General features: G+C 40.5%; 14 non-coding genes across 14 annotated transcripts; all 14 read right to left on the bottom strand.

The window, feature by feature from the left end:
- Positions 1-6,642: 6,642 nt before the first annotated feature.
- Positions 6,643-6,716, bottom strand: trnat-ugu (transfer RNA threonine (anticodon UGU)). Its single transcript has one exon. It is a non-coding gene; the product is annotated as a tRNA-Thr (tRNA).
- Positions 6,717-8,312: 1,596 nt separating this feature from the next.
- trnai-uau (transfer RNA isoleucine (anticodon UAU)) lies at positions 8,313-8,386 on the bottom strand. The gene has a single exon. It is a non-coding gene; the product is annotated as a tRNA-Ile (tRNA).
- Positions 8,387-8,835: 449 nt separating this feature from the next.
- trnak-uuu (transfer RNA lysine (anticodon UUU)) lies at positions 8,836-8,908 on the bottom strand. Its single transcript has one exon. It is a non-coding gene; the product is annotated as a tRNA-Lys (tRNA).
- Positions 8,909-10,385: 1,477 nt separating this feature from the next.
- Positions 10,386-10,458, bottom strand: trnak-uuu (transfer RNA lysine (anticodon UUU)). The gene has a single exon. It is a non-coding gene; the product is annotated as a tRNA-Lys (tRNA).
- Positions 10,459-11,518: 1,060 nt separating this feature from the next.
- On the bottom strand, positions 11,519-11,592 carry trnat-ugu (transfer RNA threonine (anticodon UGU)). The gene has a single exon. It is a non-coding gene; the product is annotated as a tRNA-Thr (tRNA).
- Positions 11,593-12,045: 453 nt separating this feature from the next.
- On the bottom strand, positions 12,046-12,118 carry trnak-uuu (transfer RNA lysine (anticodon UUU)). The gene has a single exon. It is a non-coding gene; the product is annotated as a tRNA-Lys (tRNA).
- Positions 12,119-13,445: 1,327 nt separating this feature from the next.
- On the bottom strand, positions 13,446-13,518 carry trnak-uuu (transfer RNA lysine (anticodon UUU)). Its single transcript has one exon. It is a non-coding gene; the product is annotated as a tRNA-Lys (tRNA).
- Positions 13,519-14,579: 1,061 nt separating this feature from the next.
- On the bottom strand, positions 14,580-14,653 carry trnat-ugu (transfer RNA threonine (anticodon UGU)). Its single transcript has one exon. It is a non-coding gene; the product is annotated as a tRNA-Thr (tRNA).
- A 449-nt stretch (positions 14,654-15,102) lies between these two features.
- On the bottom strand, positions 15,103-15,175 carry trnak-uuu (transfer RNA lysine (anticodon UUU)). The gene has a single exon. It is a non-coding gene; the product is annotated as a tRNA-Lys (tRNA).
- A 1,072-nt stretch (positions 15,176-16,247) lies between these two features.
- On the bottom strand, positions 16,248-16,322 carry trnat-ugu (transfer RNA threonine (anticodon UGU)). Its single transcript has one exon. It is a non-coding gene; the product is annotated as a tRNA-Thr (tRNA).
- A 450-nt stretch (positions 16,323-16,772) lies between these two features.
- trnak-uuu (transfer RNA lysine (anticodon UUU)) lies at positions 16,773-16,845 on the bottom strand. The gene has a single exon. It is a non-coding gene; the product is annotated as a tRNA-Lys (tRNA).
- Positions 16,846-22,242: 5,397 nt separating this feature from the next.
- Positions 22,243-22,316, bottom strand: trnat-ugu (transfer RNA threonine (anticodon UGU)). Its single transcript has one exon. It is a non-coding gene; the product is annotated as a tRNA-Thr (tRNA).
- Positions 22,317-22,770: 454 nt separating this feature from the next.
- trnak-uuu (transfer RNA lysine (anticodon UUU)) lies at positions 22,771-22,843 on the bottom strand. Its single transcript has one exon. It is a non-coding gene; the product is annotated as a tRNA-Lys (tRNA).
- Positions 22,844-23,911: 1,068 nt separating this feature from the next.
- On the bottom strand, positions 23,912-23,985 carry trnat-ugu (transfer RNA threonine (anticodon UGU)). Its single transcript has one exon. It is a non-coding gene; the product is annotated as a tRNA-Thr (tRNA).
- Positions 23,986-25,689: the final 1,704 nt, after the last annotated feature.

The following is a 25,689-nucleotide window of genomic DNA, read 5'->3' as shown; positions in this document are numbered from 1 at the left end:
AAACGCCTTGAGCCAAAATCAAAACCCAGACATTGACTTGAACCCTGGATCCTCAGATTAAAAGTCTGATGCTCTACCGACTGAGCTACCAGGGCCCATTTCAACAATGCTCTCATAGCTCACGTCAAAGTCTCATATTGTATCTTTTGAATTTCCTTCACTGGTCATTCAGCCTCTCCAGCTCATTTCCCTCGCAAGCAGACCGGCAGCCTCCCTTCGGCTTTCTTTCTCAAATTCTTCAACGTGGACTCGCATTTTACCAATGACCTGTGATGTGACAACTGTTGTTACCCAGGGACATGTACTGGGACTTCAAGACATTGAAGATTACGTTTAGTTCGCTGAGCTATCAGTGGGAAGCTGCAGAGATACAGATTGTATTTTGAGAGAGGGAATAAAGCGTGTTCTCTGTTGTTTGTTGTGGCAGAGAGTGAACGCAAGTAAGCTCATCGAGTAAAGTAGCAAATTATGCAAATCGCAAAGTTTCAGGGTGTAAATAGATCTGTCACCGCCACATCTTCATGGAAAACGCATCATCCTTTATCCCGCCCAAATCATTCTTGCTGACATGCAGCAACATATATCGTCCAATAAAAAGGCAAATTACTGCAGATGTGAAATCTGAAAAAAAACAGGAAATGATGGAAAATCTCAGTGGGTCTGGCAGCATCTGTGAAGAGAGAACCGAGCTAACGTTTCGAGGCTGTGTCACTCTTCATCAGAGTAAATCATTTAATCATTCAATCTTTGCTCACAGACATTGCTGACAAACATTCAAAATGTTCCTACTGGATTTCCTGAGGTCAATCCTGTCGTGCATTCAAAGGAAAATACTGCACATGTTGTGAATCTACATGAGTAGCTAAAAATGATTGGATTAAAGATCATAAAATTTGAGGATGTCTGTGGAGCCAGACATAGAGTTAATGTTTCAAATCCGTGCGATCCTTATTCAGAGCTGAAACGAGGTTACATGCAATGGAGTAGATGAGGAAAATGGAAGTTGAGTGAAAAATGAGAGATATGGAAGTTTGAATCAAGTTTGACATAAAGCAAGGGAAAGCAATCTTGAAGGTCAGTACCACAGAAATTTTGTCAACATTTTCTGTGTTGACCATTAAATGAGGAGCATTCTTCACAGGCTACATGCTTTGACCTGAATGTGTTAAATCCTCAGTTTCTTTACCCATCAGTCTGGCCTCAATAAAAGTCGAGATGGATTTGCAGGTACAGCATTAGTTATTTTATTCAGCTTGCAAGCTTTCTCAGTTCACAGCAGTACAGAATGCCTCTTGCTCTCTGTACCTCCGGAATCAAGTGAGGTTATCAAACAAAGAGCTCTGTACTGATACATTCAAATGGCATCAAGTTTCACATACTCGATGCCCATAGGTCATCCTATGTCCGTCCTGATCTGCTTGATCTATTCCGATTGGCTCACTTCCAATCCCTTCCTCTGGCCCCTATTACTCAGCATCACTCTCGTAGACACACCTCTTCCTGCTTTTCCATGCGGTCTGAAATCCTTTGTCTGTGAACTAACCAGAATTAAAGTGGCCTATCTTCTACATTACATTAACTAATATCTCTAAAGTAACTATTTTATATCACATTCGTCAAATGTATAAACATACTGCAGAGATTTGAAATCAGGGTCTCCTGTTTACAAGACAAGGGCTTTAACCATCTAAGCCACAGCACCAAACTGCATGACAGCTTTGCAAGTGTAGAACAGGTTTCAATTGTTTTGATTAAACATCAGTATTGTTGATTTCTCCTGCTGACTTTGAGAGTGCAAACTAAAATATTCATCGGCACTGGGCTTTTGAAACTGTAAAAATTGCAGTTATTTCCTAAAGTTATTCATTTAAAAGCAGTTCTGCAGGAAAGGAGCATACAAACAGGAAATATTTTGCAAATTGGGAAATTATTAAACACGGCCAGAAAACTACAGTGGTATAATGCTGGATAAGACCAGGAGAGAGTTCTTACATTCACTGAAAATCTAGCAAAAATTCTTGAAAATTCTGGACGGCTGTTGCAATTTGGCAAACACGACGTTGTCACGGTTCTTCCACTTTCCATAAAGCATCCTGCATTCTTTATTTTTATTTCCTACCGTTCATTGGGAAGCAAACGCCTTGAGCCAAAATCAAAACCCAGACATTGACTTGAACCCTGGATCCTCAGATTAAAAGTCTGATGCTCTACCGACTGAGCTACCAGGGCCCATTTCAACAATGCTCTCATAGCTCACGTCAAAGTCTCATATTGTATCTTTTGAATTTCCTTCACTGGTCATTCAGCCTCTCCAGCTCATTTCCCTCGCAAGCAGACCGGCAGCCTCCCTTCGGCTTTCTTTCTCAAATTCTTCAACGTGGACTCGCATTTTACCAATGACCTGTGATGTGACAACTGTTGTTACCCAGGGACATGTACTGGGACTTCAAGACATTGAAGATTACGTTTAGTTCGCTGAGCTATCAGTGGGAAGCTGCAGAGATACAGATTGTATTTTGAGAGAGGGAATAAAGCGTGTTCTCTGTTGTTTGTTGTGGCAGAGAGTGAACGCAAGTAAGCTCATCGAGTAAAGTAGCAAATTATGCAAATTGCAAAGTTTCAGGGTGTAAATAGATCTGTCAACGCCACATCTTCATGGAAAACGCCCCATCCTTTATCCCGCCCAAATCGTTCTTGCTGACATGCAGCAACATATATCGTCCAATAAAAAGGCAAATTACTGCCGATGTGAAATCAGAAAAAAAACAGGAAATGATGGAAAATCTCAATGGGTCTGGCAGCATCTGTGAAGAGAGAACCGAGCTAACATTTTGAGGCTGGGTCACTCTTCATCAGAGTAAATCATTTAATCATTCAATCTTGGCTCACAGACATCGCTGACAAACATTCAAAATGTTCCTTCTGGATTTCCTGAGGTCAGTCCTGTCATGCATTCAAAGGAAAATACTGCACATGTTGTGAATCTGCATGAGAAACTAAAAATGATTGGATTAAAGCTCAGAAAATTACAGGATGTCTGTGGAGCCAGACACAGAATTAATGTTTCAAATCCGTGTGATCCTTATTCAGAGCTGAAGCGAGTAGTACATACAATGGAGTAGATGAGGAAAATGGAAGTTGAGTGAAAAATGTGAGATATGGAAGTTTGAATCAAGTTTGACCTAAATCAAGGGAAAACAATCTTGAAGGTCAGTACCACAGAAATGTTGTCAACATTTTCTGTGTTCACTATTAAATGAGGAGCATTCTTCACAGGCTACATGCTTCGACCTGAATATATAATGGTATTACTGAGATTTGAACTCAGGATCTCCTGTTTACAAAACAAGCACTTTGACCATCTAAGCCGCAGCACCAATCTGCATAACAGCTTTGCAAGTGTAGAACAGATTTCAATTGTTTTGATTAAACATCAGTATTGTTGATTTCTCCTGCTGACTTTGAGGGTGCAAATTAAAATATTCATCGGCACTGGGCTTTTGAAACTGTAAAAATTGCAGTTATTTCTGAAAGTTATTAATTTAAAAGCAGTTCTGCAGGAATGAAGTATACAAACAGGAAATATTTTGCGAATTGGGAAGTGATTAAACATGGCCAGATTACGACAGTGGTATAACGCAGGACAAGACCAGGAGAGAGTTTTTACATTCACTGAAAATCTAGCAAAAATTCTTGACAATTCTGGACGGCTGTTGCAATTTGGCAAACACGACGTTGTCACGGTTCTTCCACTTTCCATAAAGCATCTTTCATTCTTTATTTTTAGTTCCTACCGTTCATTTTGAAGCAAACGCCTTGATCCAAAATCAAATCCCTAACAGAGACTTGAACCCTGGACGCTCAGATTAAAAGTCTGATGGTCTACCGACTGAGCTACCAGGGACCATTTCAACAATATTCTCATAGCTCACTTCAAAGTCTCATATTGTATCTTTTGAATTTCCTTCACTGGTCATTCAGCCTCTCCAGCTCATTTCCCTCGCAAGCAGACCGGCAGCCTCCCTTCGGCTTTCATTCTCAAATTCTTCAACTTTGACTCGCATTTTACCAATGACCTGTGATGTGACAACTGTTGTTACCCAGGGACATGCACTGGGACTTCAAGACATTGAAGATTACGTTTAGTTCGCTGAGATATCAGTGGGAAGCTGCAGAGATACAGATTGTATTTTGAGAGAGGGAATAAAGCGTGTCGTCTGTTGTTTGTTGTGGCAGAGTGTGAACGCAAGTAAGCTCATCGAGTAAAGTAGCAAATTATGCAAATCGCAAAGATTCAGGGTGTAAATAGATCTGTCAATGCCACATCTTCATGGAAAACGCCCCATCCTTTAACCCGCCCAAATCGTTCTTGCTGACATGCAGCAACATATATCGTCCAATAAAAAGGCAAATTACTGCAGTCATGAAATCTGAAAAAAAACAGGAAATGATGGAAAATCTCAGTGGGTCTGGGAGCATCTGTGAAGAGAGAACCGAGCTAACGTTTCGAGGCTGGGTCACTCTTCATCAGAGAAAATCATTTAATCATTCAATCTTTGCTCACAGACATCGCTGACAATCATTCAAAATGTTCCTTCTGGATTGCCTGATGTCAATCCTGTCATGCATTCAAAGGAAAATACTGCACATGTTGTGAATCTGCATGAGAAACTAAATTTGATTGGATTAAAGCTCAGAAAATTAGAGGATGTCTGTGGAGCCAGACGCAGAGTTAATGTTTCTAATCCGTGTGATCCTAATTCAGAGCTGAAGCGCGGAGTACATGCAATGGTGTAGATGAGGAAAATGGAAGTTGCGTGAAAAATGGGAGATATGGAAGTTTGAATCAAGTTTGACATAAAGCAAGGGAAAGCAATCTTGAAGGTCAGTACCACAGAAATGTTGTCAACAATTTCTGTGTTCACCATTAAATGAGGACCATTCTACACAGGCTACATGCTTAAACCCAAATAAAGGCACTGCTGAGATTTGAACTCATGATCTCCTGTTTACAAGACAGGCGCTTTAACCATTGAAGCCACAGCACCAATCTGCAAGACAGCTTTGCAAGTGTAGAACAGATTTCAATTGTTTTGATTAAACATCAGTATTGTTGATTTCTCCTGCTGACTTTGAGAGTGCAAATTAAAATATTCATCGCCACTGGGCTTTTGACACTGAAAAATTGCAGTTATTTCTGAAAGTTATTAATTTAAAAGCAGTTCTGCAGGAAAGAAGTATATAAACAGGAAATATTTTGCGAATTTGCAAATTGTTAAACATGGCCAGAAAACTATAGTGGTATAATGCTGGATAAGACCAGGAGAGAGTTTTTACATTCACTGAAAATCTTCAAAAATTCTTGATAATTCTGGACGGTTGTTGTAATTTGGCAAACACGATGTTGCCACGGTTCTTCCACTTTCCATAAAGCATCCTGCATTCTTTATTTTTATTTCCTACCGTTCATTGGGAAGCAAACGCCTTGAGCCAAAATCAAAACCCAGACATTGACTTGAACCCTGGATCCTCAGATTTAAAGTCTAATGCTCTACCGACTGAGCTATCAAGGCCCATTACAAAATTATTCTCATAGTTCACTTCAAAGTCTCATATTGTATCTTTTGAATTTCCTTCACTGGTCATTCAGCCTCTCCAGCTCATTTCCCTCGCAAGCAGACCGGCAGCCTCCCTTCGGCTTTCTTTCTCAAATTCTTCAACTTGGACTCGCATTTTACCAATGACCTGTGATGTGACAACTGTTGTTACCCAGGGACATGCACTGGGACTTCAAGACATTGAAGATTACGTTTAGTTCGCTGAGATATCAGTGGGAAGCTGCAGAGATACAGATTGTATTTTGAGAGAGGGAATAAAGCGTGTCGTCTGTTGTTTGTTGTGGCAGAGTGTGAACGCAAGTAAGCTCATCGAGTAAAGTAGCAAATTATGCAAATCGCAAAGATTCAGGGTGTAAATAGATCTGTCAACGCCACATCTTCTGGAAAACGCCCCATCCTTTATCCCGCCCAAATCGTTCTTGCTGACATGCAGCAACATATATCGTCCAATAAAAAGGCAAATTACTGCATATGTGAAATCTGAAAAAAAACAGGAAATGATGGAAAATCTCAGTGGGTCTGGCAGCATCTGAGAAGAGAGAACGGAGCTAACGTTTCGAGGCTGGGTCACTCTTCATCAGAGTAAATCATTTAATCGTTCAATCTTTGCTCACAGACATCGCTGACAAATATTCAAAATGTTCCTTCTGGATTTCCTGAGGTCAATCCTGTCGTGCATTCAAAGGAAAATACTGCACATGTTGTGAATCTGCATGAGAAACTAAAAATGATTGGATTAAAGATCAGAAAATTAGAGGATGTCTGTGGAGCCAGACACAAAGTTAATGTTTCTAATCCGTGTGATCCTTATTCAGAGCTGAAGCGCGGAGTACATGCAATGGTGTAGATGAGGAAAATGGAAGTTGCGTGAAAAATGGGAGATATGGAAGTTTGAATCAAGTTTGACATAAAGCAAGGGAAAGCAATCTTGAAGGTCAGTACCACAGAAATGTTGTCAACATTTTCTGTGTTCACCATTAAATGAGGACCATTCTACACAGGCTACATGCTTAAACCCAAATAAAGGCACTGCTGAGATTTGAACTCAGGATCTCCTGTTTACAAGACAGGCGCTTTAACCATCTAAGCCACAGCACCAATCTGCAAGACAGCTTTGCAAGTGTAGAACAGATTTCAATTGTTTTGATTAAACATCAGTATTGTTGATTTCTCCTGCTGACTTTGAGAGTGCAAATTAAAATATTCATCGCCACTGGGCTTTTGAAACTGAAAATTTGCAGTTATTTCTGAAAGTCATTAATTTAAAAGGAGTTCTTCAGGAAAGAAGTATACAAACAGGAAATATTTTGCGAATTGGCAAATTATTAAACATGGCCAGAAAACTAGAGTGGTATAATGCTGGATAAGACAAGGAGAGAGTTTTTACATTAACTAAAAATCTAGCAAAAATTCTTGATAATTCTGGACGGCTGTTGCAATTTGGCAAACACGACGTTGTCACGGTCCTTCCACTTTCCATGAAGCATCCTGCATTCTTTATTTTTATTTCCTACCGTTCATTGGGAAGCAAACGCCTTGAGCCAAAATCAAAACCCAGACATTGACTTGAACCCTGGATCTTCAGATTAAAAGTATGATGCTCTACCGACTGAGCTATCAAGGACCATTACAAATATATTCTCATAGCTCACTTCAAAGTCTCATATTGTATCTTTTGAATTTCCATCACTGGTCATTCAGCCTCTCCAGCTCATTTCCCTCGCAAGCAGACCGGCAGCCTCCCTTCGGCTTTCTTTCTCAAATTCTTCAACTTGGACTCGCATTTTACCAATGACCTGTGATGTGACAACTGTTGTTACCCAGGGACATGCACTGGGACTTCAAGACATTGAAGATTACGTTTAGTTCGCTGAGATATCAGTGGGAAGCTGCAGAGATACAGATTGTATTTTGAGAGAGGGAATAAAGGGTGTCATCTGTTGTTTGTTGTGGCAGAGAGTGAACGCAAGTAAGCTCATCGAGTAAAGTAGCAAATTATGCAAATCGCAAAGATTCAGGGTGTAAATAGATCTGTCAACGCCACATCTTCATGGAAAACGCCCCATCCTTTATCCCGCCCAAATCGTTCTTGCTTACATGCAGCAACATATATCGTCCAATAAAAAGGCAAATTACTGCAGATGTGAAATGTGAAAAAAAACAGGAAATGATGGAAAATCTCAGTGGGTCTGGGAGCATCAGTGAAGAGAGAACCGAGCTAACGTTTCGAGGCTGGGTCACTCTTCATCAGAGAAAATCATTTAATCATTCAATCTTTGCTCACAGATATCGCTGATAATCATTCAAAATGTTCCTTCTGGATTTCCTGATGTCAATCCTGTCATGCATTCAAAGGAAAATACTGCACATGTTGTGAATGTGCATGAGAAACTAAATATGATTGGATTAAAGCTCATAAAATTAGAGGATGTCTGTGGAGCCAGACACAGAGTTAATGTTTCTAATCCGTGTGATCCTAATTCAGAGCTGAAGCGCGGAGTACATGCAATGGAGTAGATGAGGAAAATGGAAGTTGCGTGAAAAATGGGAGATATGGAAGTTTGAATCAAGTTTGACATAAAGCAAGGGAAAGCAATCTTGAAGGTCAGTACCACAGAAATTTTGTCAACATTTTCTGTGTTCGCCATTAAATGAGAAGCATTCTTCACAGGCTACATGCTTAAACTTGAATAAAGGTACTGCTGAGATTTGAACTCAGGATCTCCTGTTTATAAGACAGTCACTTTAACCATCTAAGCCACGGCACCAATCTGCAAGACAACTTTGCAAGTGTAGAACAGATTTCAATTGTTTTGATTAAACATCAGTATTGTTGATTTCTCCTGCTGACTTTGAGAGTGCAAATTAAAATATTCATCGGCACTGGGCTTTTGAAACTGAAAAATTGCAGTTATTTCTGAAAGTTATTAATTTAAAAGCAGTTCTGCAGGAAAGAAGTATACAAACAGGAAATATTTTGCGAATTTGCAAATTGTTAAACATGGCCAGAAAACTATAGTGGTATAATGCTGGATAAGACCAGGAGAGAGTTTTTACATTCACTGAAAATCTAGCAAAAATTCTTGATAATTCTGGAACTTTGTTGTAATTTGGCAAACACAACGTTGTCACGGTTCTTCCACTTTCCTTGAAGCATCCTGCATTCTTTATTTTTATTTCCGTTCATTGGGAAGCAAACGCCTTGAACCAAAATCAAAACCCTGACAGGGACTTGAACCCTGGACCCTCAGATTAAAAGTCTGCTGCTCTACCGACTGAGCTACCAGGGCCCACTACAAAAATGTTCTCATAGTTCAGTTCAAAGTCTCATATTGTATCTTTTGAATTTCCTTCACTGGTGATTCAGCCTCTCCAGCTCATTTCCCTCGCAAGTAGACCGGCAGCCTCCCTTCGGCTTTCTTTCTCAAATTCTTCAACTTGGACTCGCATTTTACCAATGACCTGTGATGTGACAACTGTTGTTACCCAGGGACATGCACTGGGACTTCAAGACATTGAAGATTACACTAGTTCGCTGAGATATCAGTGGGAAGCTGCAGAGATACAGATTGTATTTTGAGAGAGGGAATAAACCGTGTCATCTGTTGTCTGTTGTGGCAGAGTGTGAACGCAAGTAAGCTCATCTAGTAAAGTAACAAATTATGCAAATCGCAAAGTTTCAGGGTGTAAATAGATCTGTCAACGCCACATCTTCATGGAAAACGCCCCATCCTTTATCCCGCCCAAATCGTTCTTGCTGACATGCAGCAACATATATCGTCCAATAAAAAGGCAAATTACTGCAGATGTGAAATCTGAAAAAAAAACAGGAAATGATGGAAAATCTCAGTGGGTCTGGCAGCATCTGTGAAGAGAGAACCGAGCTAACGTTTCGAGGCTGGGTCACTCTTCATCAGAGTAAATCTGTGAATCTGCATGAGAAACTAAAAATGATTGGATTAAAGCTCATCAAATTTGAGGACGTCTGTGGAACCAGACACAAAGTTAATGTTTCAAATCCGTGTGATCCTTATTCAGAGCTGAATCGAGGTTACATGCAATGGAGTAGATAAGGAAAATGGAGGTTGCGTGAAAAATGGGAGATATGGAAGTTTGAATCAAGTTTGACATAAAACAAGCGAAAACAATTTTGAAGGTCAGCACCACAGAAATGATGTCAACATTTTCTGTGTTCACCATTCAATGAGGAGCATTCTTCACAGGCTACATGCTTTGACCTGAATGTATAAAGGTACTGCTGAGATTTAAACTCAGGATCTCCTGTTTACAAGACAGGTGCTTTAACCATCGAGCACCAATCTGCAAAGAAACGTTGCAAGTGTAGAACAGATTTCAATTGTTTTGATTAAACATCAGTATTGTTGATTTCTCCTGCTGACTTTGAGTGTGCAAACTAAAATATTCATCAGCACTGGCCTTTTGAAACTGTAAAAATTGCAGTTATTTCTGAAAGTTATTAATTTAAAAGCAGTTCTGCAGGAAAGAAGTATACAAACAGGAAATATTTTGCGAATTGGGAAGTGAGTAAACATGGCCAGAAAACTATAGTGGTATAATGCTGGATAAGACCAGGAGAGAGTTTTTACATTCACTGAAAATCTAGCAAAAATTCTTGAAAATTCTGGACGGCTGTTGCAATTTGGCAAACACGACGTTGTCACGGTTCTTCCACTTTCCTTGAAGCATCCTGCATTCTTTATTTTTATTTCCTTTCATTGGGAAGCAAACGCCTTGAGCCAAAATCAAAACCCTGACAGGGACTTGAACCCTGGACCCGCAGATTAAAAGTCTGATGCTCTACCGACTGAGCTACCAGGGCCCATTACAAAAATGTCCTCATAGTTCAGTTCAAAGTCTCATATTGTATCTTTTGAATTTCCTTCACTGGTGATTCAGCCTCTCCAGCTCATTTCCCTCGCAAGCAGACCGGCAGCCTCCCTTCGGCTTTCTTTCTCAAATTCTTCAACTTGGACTCGCATTTTACCAATGACCTGTGATGTGACAACTGTTGTTACCCAGGGACATGCACTGGGACTTCAAGACATTGAAGATTACATTAGTTCGCTGAGATATCAGTGGGAAGCTGCAGAGATACAGATTGTATTTTGAGAGAGGGAATAAAGCGTGTCATCTGTTGTCTGTTGTGGCAGAGTGTGAACGCAAGTAAGCTCATCTAGTAAAGTAACAAATTATGCAAATCGCAAAGTTTCAGGGTGTAAATAGATCTGTCAACGCCACATCTTCATGGAAAACGCCCCATCCTTTATCCCGCCCAAATCGTTCTTGCTGACATGCAGCAACATATATCGTCCAATAAAAAGGCAAATTACTGCAGATGTGAAATCTGAAAAAAAACAGGAAACGATGGAAAATCTCAATGGGTCTGGCAGCATCTGTGAAGAGAGAACCGAGCTAACGCTTCGAGGCTGGGTCACTCTTCATCAGACTAAATCATTCAATCATTCAATCTTTGCCCACAGACATCGCTGACAGACATTCAGAATGTTCCTACTGGATTTCCTGAGGTCAATCCTGTCGTGCATTCAAAGGAAAATACTGCACATGTTGTGAATGTTCATGAGAAACTAAAAATGATTGGATTAAAGCTCATAAAATTTGAGGATGTCTGTGGAGCCAGACACAAAGTTAATGTTTCAAATCCGTGTGATCCTTATTCAGAGCTTAACGAGGTTACATGCAATGGAGTAGATGAGGAAAATGGAAGTTGCGTGAAAAGTGTGAGATATGGAAGTTTGACATAAATCAAGGGAAAGCAATGTTGAAGGTCAGTACCACAGAAACACTGTCACCATTCCCTGTGTCCACCATTAAATGAGGAGCATTCTTCACAGGCTACATGCTTTGACCTGAACGTATAAAGGCACTGCTGAGATTTGAACTCAGGATTTCCTGTTTACAAGACAGGTGCTTTAACCATCTAAGCCACAGCACCAATCTGCAAGACAGCTTTGCAAGTGTAGAACAGATTTCAATTGTTTTGATTAAACATCAGTATTGTTGATTTCTCCTGCCGACTTTGAGAGTGCAAATTAAAATATTCATCGGCACTGGGCTTTTGAAACTGTAAAAACTGCAGTTATTCTGAAAGTTATTAATTTAAAAGCAGTTCTGCAGGAAAGAAGTATACAAACAGGAAATATTTTGCGAATTGGGAAGTGATTAAACATGGCCAGAAAACTACTGTGGTATAATGCAGGACAAGACCAGGAGAGAGTTATTCCATTCACTGAAAATCTAGCAAAAATTCTTGAAAATTCTGGACGGCTGTTGCAATTTGGCAAACACGACGTTGTCACGGTTCTTCCACTTTCCATAAAGCATCCTGCATTCTCTATTTTTATTTCCAACCGTTCATTGGGAAGCAAAGGTCTTGAGCCAAAATCAAAACCCTAACAAGGACTTGAACCCTGGACTCTCAGATTAAAAGTCTGATGCTCTACCGACTGAGCTATCAGGGCACATATCAGAAATGTTCTCACAGCTCACTTCAAAGTCTCATATTGTATCTTTTGAATTTCCTTCACTGGTCATTCAGCCTCTCCAGCTCATTTCCCTCGCAAGCAGACCGGCAGCCACCCTTCGGCTTTCTTTCTCAAATTCTTCAACTTGGACTCGCATTTTACCAATGACCTGTGATGTGACAACTGTTGTTACCCAGGGACATGCACTGGGACTTCAATACATTGAAGATTACATTTTGTTCACTGAGATATCAGTGGGAAGCTGCAGAGATACAGATTGGATTTTGAGAGAGGGAATAAAGCGTGTCACCTGTTGTTTGTTGTGGCAGAGTGTGAACGCAAGTAAGCTCATCGAGTAAAGTAGCAAATTATGCAAATCGCAAAGTTTCAGGGTGTAAATAGATCTGTCAACGCCACATCTTCATGGAAAACGCCCCATCCTTTATCCCGCCCAAATCGCTCTTGCTGCTCAGAGTAAATCTGTGAATCTGCATGAGAAATTAAAAATGATTGGATTAAAGCTCATCAAATTTGAGGACGTCTGTGGAACCAGACACAAAGTTAATGTTTCAAATCCGTGTGATCCTTATTCAGAGCTGAATCGAGGTTACATGCAATGGAGTAGATGAGGAAAATGGAGGTTGCGTGAAAAATGGGAGATATGGAAGTTTGAATCAAGTTTGACATAAAACAAGCGAAAACAATTTTGAAGGTCAGCACCACAGAAATGATGTCAACATTTTCTGTGTTCACCATTCAAAGAGGAGCATTCTTCACAGGCTACATGCTTTGACCTGAATGTATAAAGGTACTGCTGAGATTTGAACTCAGGATCTCCTGTTTACAAGACAGGTGCTTCAAACATCACAGCACCAATCTGCAAAGAAACGTTGCAAGTGTAGAACAGATTTCAATTGTTTTGATTAAACATCAGTATTGTTGATTTCTCCTGCTGACTTTGAGAGTGCAAACTAAAATATTCATCAGCACTGGCCTTTTGAAACTGTAAAAATTGCAGTTATTTCTGAAAGTTATTAATTTAAAAGCAGTTCTGCAGGAAAGAAGTATACAAACAGGAAATATTTTGCGAATTGGGAAGTGATTAAACATGGCCAGAAAACTACAGTGGTATAATGCTGGATAAGACCAGGAGAGAGTTTTTACATTCACTGAAAATCTCGCAAAAATTCTTGAAAATTCTGGACGGCTGTTGCAATTTGGCAAACACGACGTTGTCACGGTTCTTCCACTTTCCTTGAAGCATCCTGCATTCTTTATTTTTATTTCCGTTCATTGGGAAGCAAACGCCTTGAGCCAAAATCAAAACCCTGACAGGGACTTGAACCCTGGACCCTCAGATTAAAAGTCTGATGCTCTACCGACTGAGCTACCAGGGCCCATTACAAAAATGTTCTCATAGTTCAGTTCAAAGTCTCATATTGTATCTTTTGAATTTCCTTCACTGGTCATTCAGCCTCTCCAGCTCATTTCCCTCGCAAGCAGACCGGCAGCCTCCCTTGGGCTTTCTTTCTCAAATTCTTCAACTTGGACTCGCATTTTACCAATGACCTGTGATGTGACAACTGTTGTTACCCAGGGACATGCACTGGGACTTCAAGACATTGAAGATTACATTAGTTCGCTGAGATATCAGTGGGAAGCTGCAGAGATACAGATTGTATTTTGAGAGAGGGAATAAAGCGTGTCATCTGTTGTCTGTTGTGGCAGAGTGTGAACGCAAGTAAGCTCATCTAGTAAAGTAACAAATTATGCAAATCGCAAAGTTTCAGGGTGTAAATAGATCTGTCAACGCCACATCTTCATGGAAAACGCCCCATCCTTTATCCCGCCCAAATCGTTCTTGCTGACATGCAGCAACATATATCGTCCAATAAAAAGGCAAATTACTGCAGATGTGAAATCTGAAAAAAAACAGGAAATGATGGAAAATCTCAGTGGGTCTGGCAGCATCTGTGAAGAGAGAACCGAGCTAACGCTTCGAGGCTGGGTCACTCTTCATCAGAGTAAATCATTTAATCATTCAATCTTTGCCCACAGACATCGCTGACAGACATTCAGAATGTTCCTACTGGATTTCCTGAGGTCAATCCTGTCGTGCATTCAAAGGAAAATACTGCACATGTTGTGAATGTGCATGAGAAACTAAAAATGATTGGATTAAAGCTCATAAAATTTGAGGATGTCTGTGGAGCCAGACACAAAGTTAATGTTTCAAATCCGTGTGATCCTTATTCAGAGCTTAAGCGAGGTTACATGCAATGGAGTAGATGAGGAAAATGGAAGTTGCGTGAAAAGTGGGAGATATGGAAGTTTGACATAAATCAAGGGAAAGCAATGTTGAAGGTCAGTACCACAGAAACGTTGTCACCATTCCCTGTGTCCACCATTAAATGAGGAGCATTCTTCACAGGCTACATGCTTTGACCTGAATTTATAAAGGTACTGCTGAGATTTGAACTCAGGATCTCCTGTTTACAAGACAGGTGCTTTAACCATCTAAGCCACAGCACCAATCTGCAAGACAGCTTTGCAAGTGTAGAACAGATTTCAATTGTTTTGATTAAACATCAGTATTGTTGATTTCTCCTGCCGACTTTGAGAGTGCAAATTAAAATATTCATCGGCACTGGGCTTTTGAAACTGTAAAAACTGCAGTTATTCTGAAAGTTATTAATTTAAAAGCAGTTCTGCAGGAAAGAAGTATACAAACAGGAAATATTTTGCGAATTGGGAAGTGATTAAACATGGCCAGAAAACTACAGTGGTATAATGCAGGACAAGACCAGGAGAGAGTTATTCCATTCACTGAAAATCTAGCAAAAATTCTTGAAAATTCTGGACGGCTGTTGCAATTTGGCAAACACGACGTTGTCACGGTTCTTCCACTTTCCATAAAGCATCCTGCATTCTTTATTTTTATTTCCGTTCATTGGGAAGCAAAGGCCTTGAGCCAAAATCAAAACCCTGACAGGGACTTGAACCCTGGGCCCTCAGATTAAAAGTCTGATGCTCTACCGACTGAGCTACTAGGGCCCATTACAAAAAAGTTCTCATAGTTCAGTTCAAAGTCTCATATTGTATCTTTTGAATTTCCTTCACTGGTGATTCAGCCTCTCCAGCTCATTTCCCTCGCAAGCAGACCGGCAGCCTCCCTTCGGCTTTCTTTCTCAAATTCTTCAACTTGGACTCGCATTTTACCAATGACCTGTGATGTGACAACTGTTGTTACCCAGGGACATGCACTGGGACTTCAAGACATTGAAGATTACACGAGTTCGCTGAGATATCAGTGGGAAGCTGCAGAGATACAGATTGTATTTTGAGAGAGGGAATAAAGCGTGTCATCTGTTGTCTGTTGTGGCAGAGTGTGAACGCAAGTAAGCTCATCTAGTAAAGTAACAAATTATGCAAATCGCAAAATTTCAGGGTGTAAATAGATCTGTCAACGCCACATCTTCATGGAAAACGCCCCATCCTTTATCCCGCCCAAATCGTTCTTGCTGACATGCAGCAACATATATCGTCCAATAAAAAGGCAAATTACTGCAGATGTGAAATCTGGAAAAAAACAGGAAATGATGGAAAATCTCAGTGAGTCTGGCAGCATCTGTGAAGAGAGAACCGAGCTAACGCTTCGAGGCTGGGTCACTCTTCATCAGAGTAAATCATTTAATCATTCAATCTTTGCCCACAGACATCGCTGACAGACATTCAGAATGTTCCTACTGGATTTCCTGAGGTCAGTCCTGTCGTGCATTCAAAGGAAAATACTGCACATGTTGTGAATGTGCATGAGAAACTAAAAATGATTGGATTAAAGCTCATAAAATTTGAGGATGTCTGTGGAGCCAGACACAAAGTTAATGTTTCAAATCCGTGTGATCCTTATTCAGAGCTTAAGCGAGGTTACATGCAATGGAGTAGATGAGGAAAATGGAAGTTGCGTGAAAAGTGGGAGATATGGATGTTTGAATCAAGTTTGACCTAAATCAAGGGAAAGCAATGTTGAAGGTCAGTACCACAGAAACGTTGTCACCATTCCCTGTGTCCACCATTAAATGAGGAGCATTCTTCACAGGCTACATGCTTAAACCTGAATGTATAAAGGCACTGCTGAGATTTGAACTCAGGATCTACCTGTTTACAAGACAGGCACTTTAACCATCTAAGCCACAGCACCAATCTGTAAAGAACAGTTGCAAGTGTAGAACAGATTTCAATTGTTTTGATTAAACATCAGTATTGTTGATTTCTCCTGCTGACTTTGAGAGTGCAAACTAAAATATTCATCAGCACTGGCCTTTTGAAACTGTAAAAATTGCAGTTATTTCTGAAAGTTATTAATTTAAAAGCAGTTCTGCAGGAAAGAAGTATACAAACAGGAAATATTTTGCGAATTGGGAAGTGATTAAACATGGCCAGAAAACTACAGTGGTATAATGCTGGATAAGACCAGGAAAGAGTTTTTACATTCACTGAAAATCTAGCAAAAATTCTTGAAAATTCTGGAAGGCTGTTGCAATTTGGCAAACACGACATTGTCACGGTTCTTCCACTTTCCTTGAAGCATCCTGCATTCTTTATTTTTATTTCCGTTCATTGGGAAGCAAAGGCCTTGAGCCAAAATCAAAACCCTGACAGGGACTTGAACCCTGGACCCTCAGATTAAAAGTCTGATGCTCTACCGACTGAGCTACCAGGGCCCATTACAAAAATGTTCTCACAGTTCAGTTCAAAGTCTCATATTGTAACTTTTGAATTTCCTTCACTGGTCATTCAGCCTCTCCAGCTCATTTCCCTCGCAAGCAGACCGGCAGCCTCACTTCGGCTTTCATTCTCAAATTCTTCAACTTGGACTCGCATTTTACCAATGACCTGTGATGTGACAACTGTTGTTACCCAGGGAGAGATGGCAGATGGAGTTTAATCCGGACAAATGTGAGGTAATGCATTTTGGAAGGTCTAATGCAGGTAGGGAATATACAGTGAATGGTAGAACCCTCAAGAGTATTGAAAGTCAAAGAGATCTAGGAGTACAGGTCCACAGGTCATTGAAAGGGGCAGCACAGGTGGAGAAGGTAGTCAAGAAGGCATACGGCATGCTTGCCTTCATTGGCCGGGGCATTGAGTATAAGAATTGGCAAGTCATGTTGCAGCTGTATAGAACCTTAGTTAGGCCACACTTGGAGTATAGTGTTCAATTCTGGTCGCCACACTACCAGAAGGATGTGGAGGCTTTAGAGAGGGTGCAGAAGAGATTTACCAGAATGTTGCCTGGTCTGGAGGGCATAAGCTATGAGGAGCGATTGAATAAACTCGGTTTGTTCTCACTGGAACGAAGGAGGTTGAGGGGCGACCTGATAGAGGTATACAAAATTATGAGGGGCATAGACAGAGTGGACAGTCAGAGGCATTTCCCCAGGGTAGAGGGGTCAATTACTAGGGGGCATAGGTTTAAGGTGAGAGGGGCAAGGTTTAGAGTAGATGTACGAGGCAAGTTTTTTACGCAGAGGGTAGTGGGTACCTGGAACTCGCTACCGGAGGAGGTAGTGGAAGTAGGGACGATAGGGACATTTAAGGGGCATCTTGACAAATATATGAATAGGATGGGAATAGAAGGATACGGACCCAGGAAGTGTAGAAGATTGTAGTTTAGTCGGGCAGTATGGTCGGCACGGGCTTGGAGGGCCGAAGGGCCTGTTCCTGTGCTGTATATTTCTTTGTTCTTTGTTCTTTGTTTATATCGTCGAATAAAAAGGCAAATTACTGCAGATGTGAAATCTGGAAAAAAACAGGAAATGATGGAAAATCTCAGTGAGTCTGGCAGCATCTGTGAAGAGAGAACCGAGCTCAGGTTTCGAGGCAGGGTCATTCTTCATCATAGTAAATCATTTAATCATTCAATCTTTGCTCACAGACATCGCTGACAGACAATCAAAATGTTCCTAATGGATTTCCTGAGGGCAATCCTGTCGTGCATTCAAAGGGAATACTGCACATGTTGTGAATCTGCATGAGAAACTAAAAATGATTGGATTAAAGCTCATAAAATTTGAGGATGTCTGTGGAGCCAGACACAAAGTTAATGTTTCAAATCTGTGTGATCCTTGTTCAGAGCTGAAGCGAGGTTACATGCAATGGTGTAGATGAGGAAAATGGAAGTTGCGTCAAAAATTATGGAAGTTTGAATCAAGTTTGACATAAAACAAGCTAGAAGGTCAGTACTACAGAAATGCTGTTAACATTTTCTGTGTTCACCATTAAACATTGCTCACAGGCGACATGCTTTGACCTGAATGTATAAACACACTACTGAGATTCGAACTCAGGATCTCCTGTTTACAAGACAAGCGCTTTAAGCATCTAAGCCACAGCACCAATCTGCCAGACAGCTTTGCAAGTGTAGAACAGATTTCAATTGTTTTGATTAAACATCAGTATTGTTGATTTCTCCTGCTGACTTTGAGACTGCAAACTAAAATATTCATCGGCACTGGGCTTTAGAAACTGTAAAAATTGCAGTTATTTCTGAAAGTTATTCATTTAAAAGCAGTTCTGCAGGAAAGAAGTATACAAACAGGAAATATTTTGCGAATTGGGAAGTGATTGAACATCGCCAGAAGACTACAGTGGTATAATACAGGAAAAGACCAGGAAAGAGTTTTTACATTCACTGAAAATCTAGCAAAAATTCTTGAAAATTCTGGACGGCTGTTGCAATTTGGCAAACACGACGTTGTCACGGTTCTTCCACTTTCCATAAAGCATCCTGCATTCTTTATTTTTATTTCCTACCATTCATTGGGAAGTAAACGCCTTGAGCCAAAATCAAAATCTGACAGGGACTTGAACCCTGGACCCTCAGATTAAAAGTCTGATGTTCTTCCGACTGAGCTATGAGGGCCCATTTCAGCAATGCTCTCATAGCTCACGTCAAAGTCTCATATTGTATCTTTTGAATTTCCTTCACTGGTAATTCAGCCTCTCCAGCTCATTTCCCTCGCAAGCAGACCGGCAGCCTCCCTTCGGCTTTCTTTCTCAAATTCTTCAACTTGGACTCGCATTTTACCAATGACCTGTGATGCGACAACTGTTGTTACCCACGGACATGCACTGGGACTTCAAGACATTGAAGATTACGTTTAGTTCACTGAGATATCAGTGGGAAGCTGCAGAGATACAGATTGTATTTTAAGAGAGGGAATAAAGGGTGTCATCTGTTGTTTGTTGTGGCAGAGAGTGAACGCAAGTAAGCTCATCTAGTAAAGTAACAAATTATGCAAATCGCAAAGTTTCAGGGTGTAAATAGATCTGTCACCGCCACATCTTCATGGAAAACGCATCATCCTTTATCCCGCCCAAATCGTTCTTGCTGACATGCAGCAACATATATCGTCCAATAAAAAGGCAAATTACTGCAGATGTGAAATCTGAAAAAAAACAGGAAATGATGGAAAATCTCAGTGGGTCTGGCAGCATCTGTGAAGAGAGAACCGAGCTAACGTTTCGAGGCTGTGTCACTCTTCATCAGAGTAAATCATTTAATCATTCAATCTTTGCTCACAGACATTGCTGACAAACATTCAAAATGTTCCTACTGGATTTCCTGAGGTCAATCCTGTCGTGCATTCAAAGGAAAATACTGCACATGTTGTGAATCTACATGAGTAGCTAAAAATGATTGGATTAAAGATCATAAAATTTGAGGATGTCTGTGGAGCCAGACATAGAGTTAATGTTTCAAATCCGTGCGATCCTTATTCAGAGCTGAAGCGAGGTTACATGCAATGGAGTAGATGAGGAAAATGGAAGTTGAGTGAAAAATGAGAGATATGGAAGTTTGAATCAAGTTTGACATAAAGCAAGGGAAAGCAATCTTGAAGGTCAGTACCACAGAAATTTTGTCAACATTTTCTGTGTTGACCATTAAATGAGGAGCATTCTTCACAGGCTACATGCTTTGACCTGAATGTGTTAAATCCTCAGTTTCTTTACCCGTCAGTCTGGCCTCAATAAAAGTCGAGATGGATTTGCAGGTACAGCATTAGTTATTTTATTCAGCTTGCAAGCTTTCTCAGTTCACAGCAGTACAGAATGCCTCTTGCTCTCTGTACCTCCGGAATCAAGTGAGGTTATCAAACAAAGAGCTCTGTACTGATACATTCAAATGGCATCAAGTTTCACATACTCGATGCCCATAGGTCATCCTATGTCCGTCCTGATCTGCTTGATCTATTCCGATTGGCTCACTTCCAATCCCTTCCTCTGGCCCCTATTACTCAGCATCACTCTCGTAGACACACCTCTTCCTGCTTTTCCATGCGGTCTGAAATCCTTTGTCTGTGAACTAACCAGAATTAAAGTGGCCTATCTTCTACATTACATTAACTAATATCTCTAAAGTAACTATTTTATATCACATTCGTCAAATGTATAACCATACTGCAGAGATTTGAAATCAGGGTCTCCTGTTTACAAGACAAGGGCTTTAACCATCTAAGCCACAGCACCAAACTGCATGACAGCTTTGCAAGTGTAGAACAGGTTTCAATTGTTTTGATTAAACATCAGTATTGTTGATTTCTCCTGCTGACTTTGAGAGTGCAAACTAAAATATTCATCGGCACTGGGCTTTTGAAACTGTAAAAATTGCAGTTATTTCCTAAAGTTATTCATTTAAAAGCAGTTCTGCAGGAAAGGAGCATACAAACAGGAAATATTTTGCGAATTGGGAAATTATTAAACACGGCCAGAAAACTACAGTGGTATAATGCTGGATAAGACCAGGAGAGAGTTTTTACATTCACTGAAAATCTAGCAAAAATTCTTGAAAATTCTGGACGGCTGTTGCAATTTGGCAAACACGACGTTGTCACGGTTCTTCCACTTTCCAAAAAGCATCCTGCATTCTTTATTTTTATTTCCTACCGTTCATTGGGAAGCAAACGCCTTGAGCCAAAATCAAAACCCAGACATTGACTTGAACCCTGGATCCTCAGATTAAAAGTCTGATGCTCTACCGACTGAGCTACCAGGGCCCATTTCAACAATGCTCTCATAGCTCACGTCAAAGTCTCATATTGTATCTTTTGAATTTCCTTCACTGGTCATTCAGCCTCTCCAGCTCATTTCCCTCGCAAGCAGACCGGCAGCCTCCCTTCGGCTTTCTTTCTCAAATTCTTCAACGTGGACTCGCATTTTACCAATGACCTGTGATGTGACAACTGTTGTTACCCAGGGACATGTACTGGGACTTCAAGACATTGAAGATTACGTTTAGTTCGCTGAGCTATCAGTGGGAAGCTGCAGAGATACAGATTGTATTTTGAGAGAGGGAATAAAGCGTGTTCTCTGTTGTTTGTTGTGGCAGAGAGTGAACGCAAGTAAGCTCATCGAGTAAAGTAGCAAATTATGCAAATTGCAAAGTTTCAGGGTGTAAATAGATCTGTCAACGCCACATCTTCATGGAAAACGCCCCATCCTTTATCCCGCCCAAATCGTTCTTGCTGACATGCAGCAACATATATCGTCCAATAAAAAGGCAAATTACTGCCGATGTGAAATCAGAAAAAAAACAGGAAATGATGGAAAATCTCAATGGGTCTGGCAGCATCTGTGAAGAGAGAACCGAGCTAACATTTTGAGGCTGGGTCACTCTTCATCAGAGTAAATCATTTAATCATTCAATCTTTACTCACAGACATCGCTGACAAACATTCAAAATGTTCCTACTGGATTTCCTGAGGTCAATCCTGTCGTGCATTCAAAGGTAAATATTGCACATCTTGTGAATCTGCATGAGAAACTATAAATGATTGGATTAAAGATCATAAAATTTGAGGATGTCTGTGGAGCCAGACACAAAGGTAATGTTTCAAATCCGTGTGATCCTTATTCAGAGCTGAAGCGAGGTTACATGCAATGGAGTAGATGAGGAAAATGGAAGTTGAGTGAAAAATGGGAGATCTGTAAGTTTGACATAAAGCAAGGGAAAGCAATCTTGATGGTCAGGACCACAGAAATGTTTTCACCATCTGCTGTGTTCACCATTGAATAAGGAGCATTCTTCACAGGCTACATGCTTTGACCTGAATGTATAAAGGTACTGCTGAAATTTGAACTCAGGATCTCCTGTTTACAAGACTGGCGCTTTAACCATCTAAGCCACAGCACCAATCTGCAAGACAGCTTTGCAAGTGTAGAACAGATTTCAATTGTTTTGATTAAACATCAGTACTGTTGATTTCTCCTGCTGACTTTCAGAGTGCAAATTAAAATATTCATCGGCACTGGGCTTTTGAAACTGTAAAAATTGCAGTTATTTCAGAAAGTTATTAATTTAAAAGCAGTTCTGCAGGAAAGGAGCATACAAACAGGAAATATTTTGCGAATTGGGAAGTGATTAAACATGGCCAGAAAACTACAGTGGTATAACGCAGGACAAGACCAGGAGAGGGTTTTTACATTCACTGAAAATCTAGCAAAAATTCTTGAAAATTCTAGACGGCTGTTGCAATTTGGCAAACACGACGTTGTCACGGTTCTTCCACTTTCCATAAAGCATCCTGCGTTCTCTATTTTTATTTCCAAAGGTTCATTGGGAAGCAAACACCTTGAGCCAAAATCAAAGCCCTGACAGGGACTTGAACCCTGGACCCTCAGATTAAAATTCTGATGCTCTACCGACTGAGCTACCAGAGCCCATTTCAACAATGCTCTCATAGCTCACGTCAAAGTCTCATACTGTATCTTTTGAATTTGCTTCACTGGTCATTCAGCCTCTCCAGCTCATTTCCCTCGCAAGCAGACCGGCAGCCTCCCTTCAGCTTTCTTTCTCAAATTCTTCAACTTGGACTCACATTTTACTCTTGATCTGTGATGTGACAACTGTTGTTACCCAGGGACATGCACTGGGACTTCAAGACATTGAACATTACGTTTAGTTCGCTGAGATATCAGTGGGAAGCTGCAGAGATACAGATTGTATTTTGAGAGAGGGAATAAAGCGTGTCATCTGTTGTTTGTTGTGGCAGAGTGTGAACGCAAGTAAGCTCATCGAGTAAAGTAGCAAATTATGCAAATCGCAAAGTTTCAGGGTGTAAATAGATCTGTCAACGCCACATCTTCATGGAAAACGCCCCATCCTTTATCCCGCCCAAATCGTTCTTGCTGACATGCAGCAACATATATCGTCCAATAAAAAGGCAAATTACTGCAGATGTGAAATATGAAAAAAAACAGGATATGATGGAAAATCTCAGTGGGTCTGGCAACATCTGAGAAGAGAGAACCGAGCTAACGTTTCGAGGCTGGGTCACTCTTCATCAGAGTAAATCATTCAATCATTCAATCTTTGCTCACAGACATCGCTGACAGACATTCAAAATGTTCCTACTGGATTTCCTGAGGTCAATCCTGTCGTGCATTCAAAGGAAAATACTGCTCATGTTGTGAATCTGCATGAGAAACTAAAAATGATTGGATTAAAGCTCATAAAATTTGAGGATGTCTGTGTAGCCAGACACAAAGTTAATGTTTCTAATCCGTGTGATCCTAATTCAGAGCTGAAGCGCGGAGTACATGCAATGGAGTAGATGAGGAAAATGGGTTGCGTGAAAAATGGGAGATATGGAAGTTTGAATCAAGTTTGACATAAAGCAAGGGAAAGCAATCTTGAAGGTCAGTACCACAGAAATTTTGTCAACATTTTCTGTGCTCACCATTAAATGAGGAGCATTCTTCACAGGCTACATGCTTAAACTTGAATAAAGGTACTGCTGAGATTTGAACTCAGGATCTCCTGTTTACAAGACAGGGGCTTTAACCATCTAAGCCACGGCACCAATCAGCAAGACAGATTTGCAAGTGTAGAACAGATTTCAATTGTTTTGATTAAACATCAGTATTGTTGATTTCTCCTGCTGACTTTGAGAGTGCAAATTAAAATATTCATCGGCACTGGGCTTTTGAAACTGAAAAATTGCAGTTATTTCTGAAAGTTATTAATTTAAAAGCAGTTCTGCAGGAAAGAAGTATACAAACAGGAAATATTTTGCGAATTTGCAAATTATTAAACATGGCCAGAAAACTATAGTGGTATAATGCTGGATAAGACCAGGATAGAGTTTTTACATTAACTGAAAATCTAGCAAAAATTCTTGAAAATTCTGGACAGCTGTTGCAATTTGGCAAACACGACGTTGTCACGGTTCTTCCACTTTCCATAAAGCATCCTGCATTCTTTATTTTTATTTCCTACCGTTCATTGGGAAGCAAACGCCTTGAGCCAAAATCAAAACCCAGACATTGACTTGAACCCTGGATCCTCAGATTTAAAGTCTGATGCTCTACCGACTGAGCTATCAAGGCCCAATACAAAAATATTCTCATAGCTCACTTCAAAGTCTCATATTGTATCTTTTGAATTTCCTTCACTGGTCATTCAGCCTCTCCAGCTCATTTCCCTCGCAAGCAGACCGGCAGCCTCCCTTCGGCTTTCTTTCTCAAATTCTTCAACTTAGACTCGCATTTTACCAATGACCTGTGATGTGACAACTGTTGTTACCCAGGGACATGCACTGGGACTTCAATACATTGAACATTACGTTTAGTTCGCTGAGATATCAGTGGGAAGCTGCAGAGATACAGATTGTATTTTGAGAGAGGGAATAAAGCGTGTCATCTGTTGTCTGTTGTGGCAGAGTGTGAACGCAAGTAAGCTCATCTAGTAAAGTAACAAATTATGCAAATCGCAAAGTTTCAGGGTGTAAATAGATCTGTCAACGCCACATCTTCATGGAAAACGCCCCATCCTTTATACCGCCCAAATCGTTCTTGCTGACATGCAGCAACATATATCGTCCAATAAAAAGGCAAATTACTGCAGATGTGAAATATGAAAAAAAACAGGAAATGATGGAAAATCTCAGTGGGTCTGGCAGCATCTGTGAAGAGAGAACCAAGCTAACGTTTCGAGGCTGGGTCACTCTTCATCAGAGTAAATCATTCAATCATTCAATCTTTGCTCACAGACATCGCTGACAGACATTCAAAATGTTCCTACTGGATTTCATGAGGTCAATCCTGTCGTGCATTCAAAGGAAAATACTGCACATGTTGTGAATCTACATGAGTAGCTAAAAATGATTGGATTAAAGATCATAAAATTTGAGGATGTCTGTGGAGCCAGACATAAAGTTAATGTTTCAAATCCGTGTGAACCTTATTCAGAGCTGAAGCGAGGAGTACATGCAATGGAGTAGATGAGGAAAATGGAAGTTGAGTGAAAAATGGGAGATATGGAAGTTTGAATCAAGTTTGACATAAAACAAGGGAAAGCAATTTTGAAGGTCAGGATCACAGAAATGTTGTCAACATTTTCTGTGTTCACCATTAAATGAGGAGCATTCTTCACAGGCTACATGCTTAAACCGGTATTGTGAGATTGTGCCGGTATTTGTCCTCCAACTCCCTGGTTCGTCCAGTTCTGTCATAGGCCAGGGTAACGTGATGCAGTGACTGTTCAATGTCTAATGTCCACCACTGGG

This window comes from Scyliorhinus torazame, chromosome 4 (assembly GCF_047496885.1).
Source record: "Scyliorhinus torazame isolate Kashiwa2021f chromosome 4, sScyTor2.1, whole genome shotgun sequence".
NCBI lineage: Eukaryota > Metazoa > Chordata > Chondrichthyes > Carcharhiniformes > Scyliorhinidae > Scyliorhinus > Scyliorhinus torazame.
This window is presented reverse-complemented; position numbering and strand designations above follow the sequence as displayed.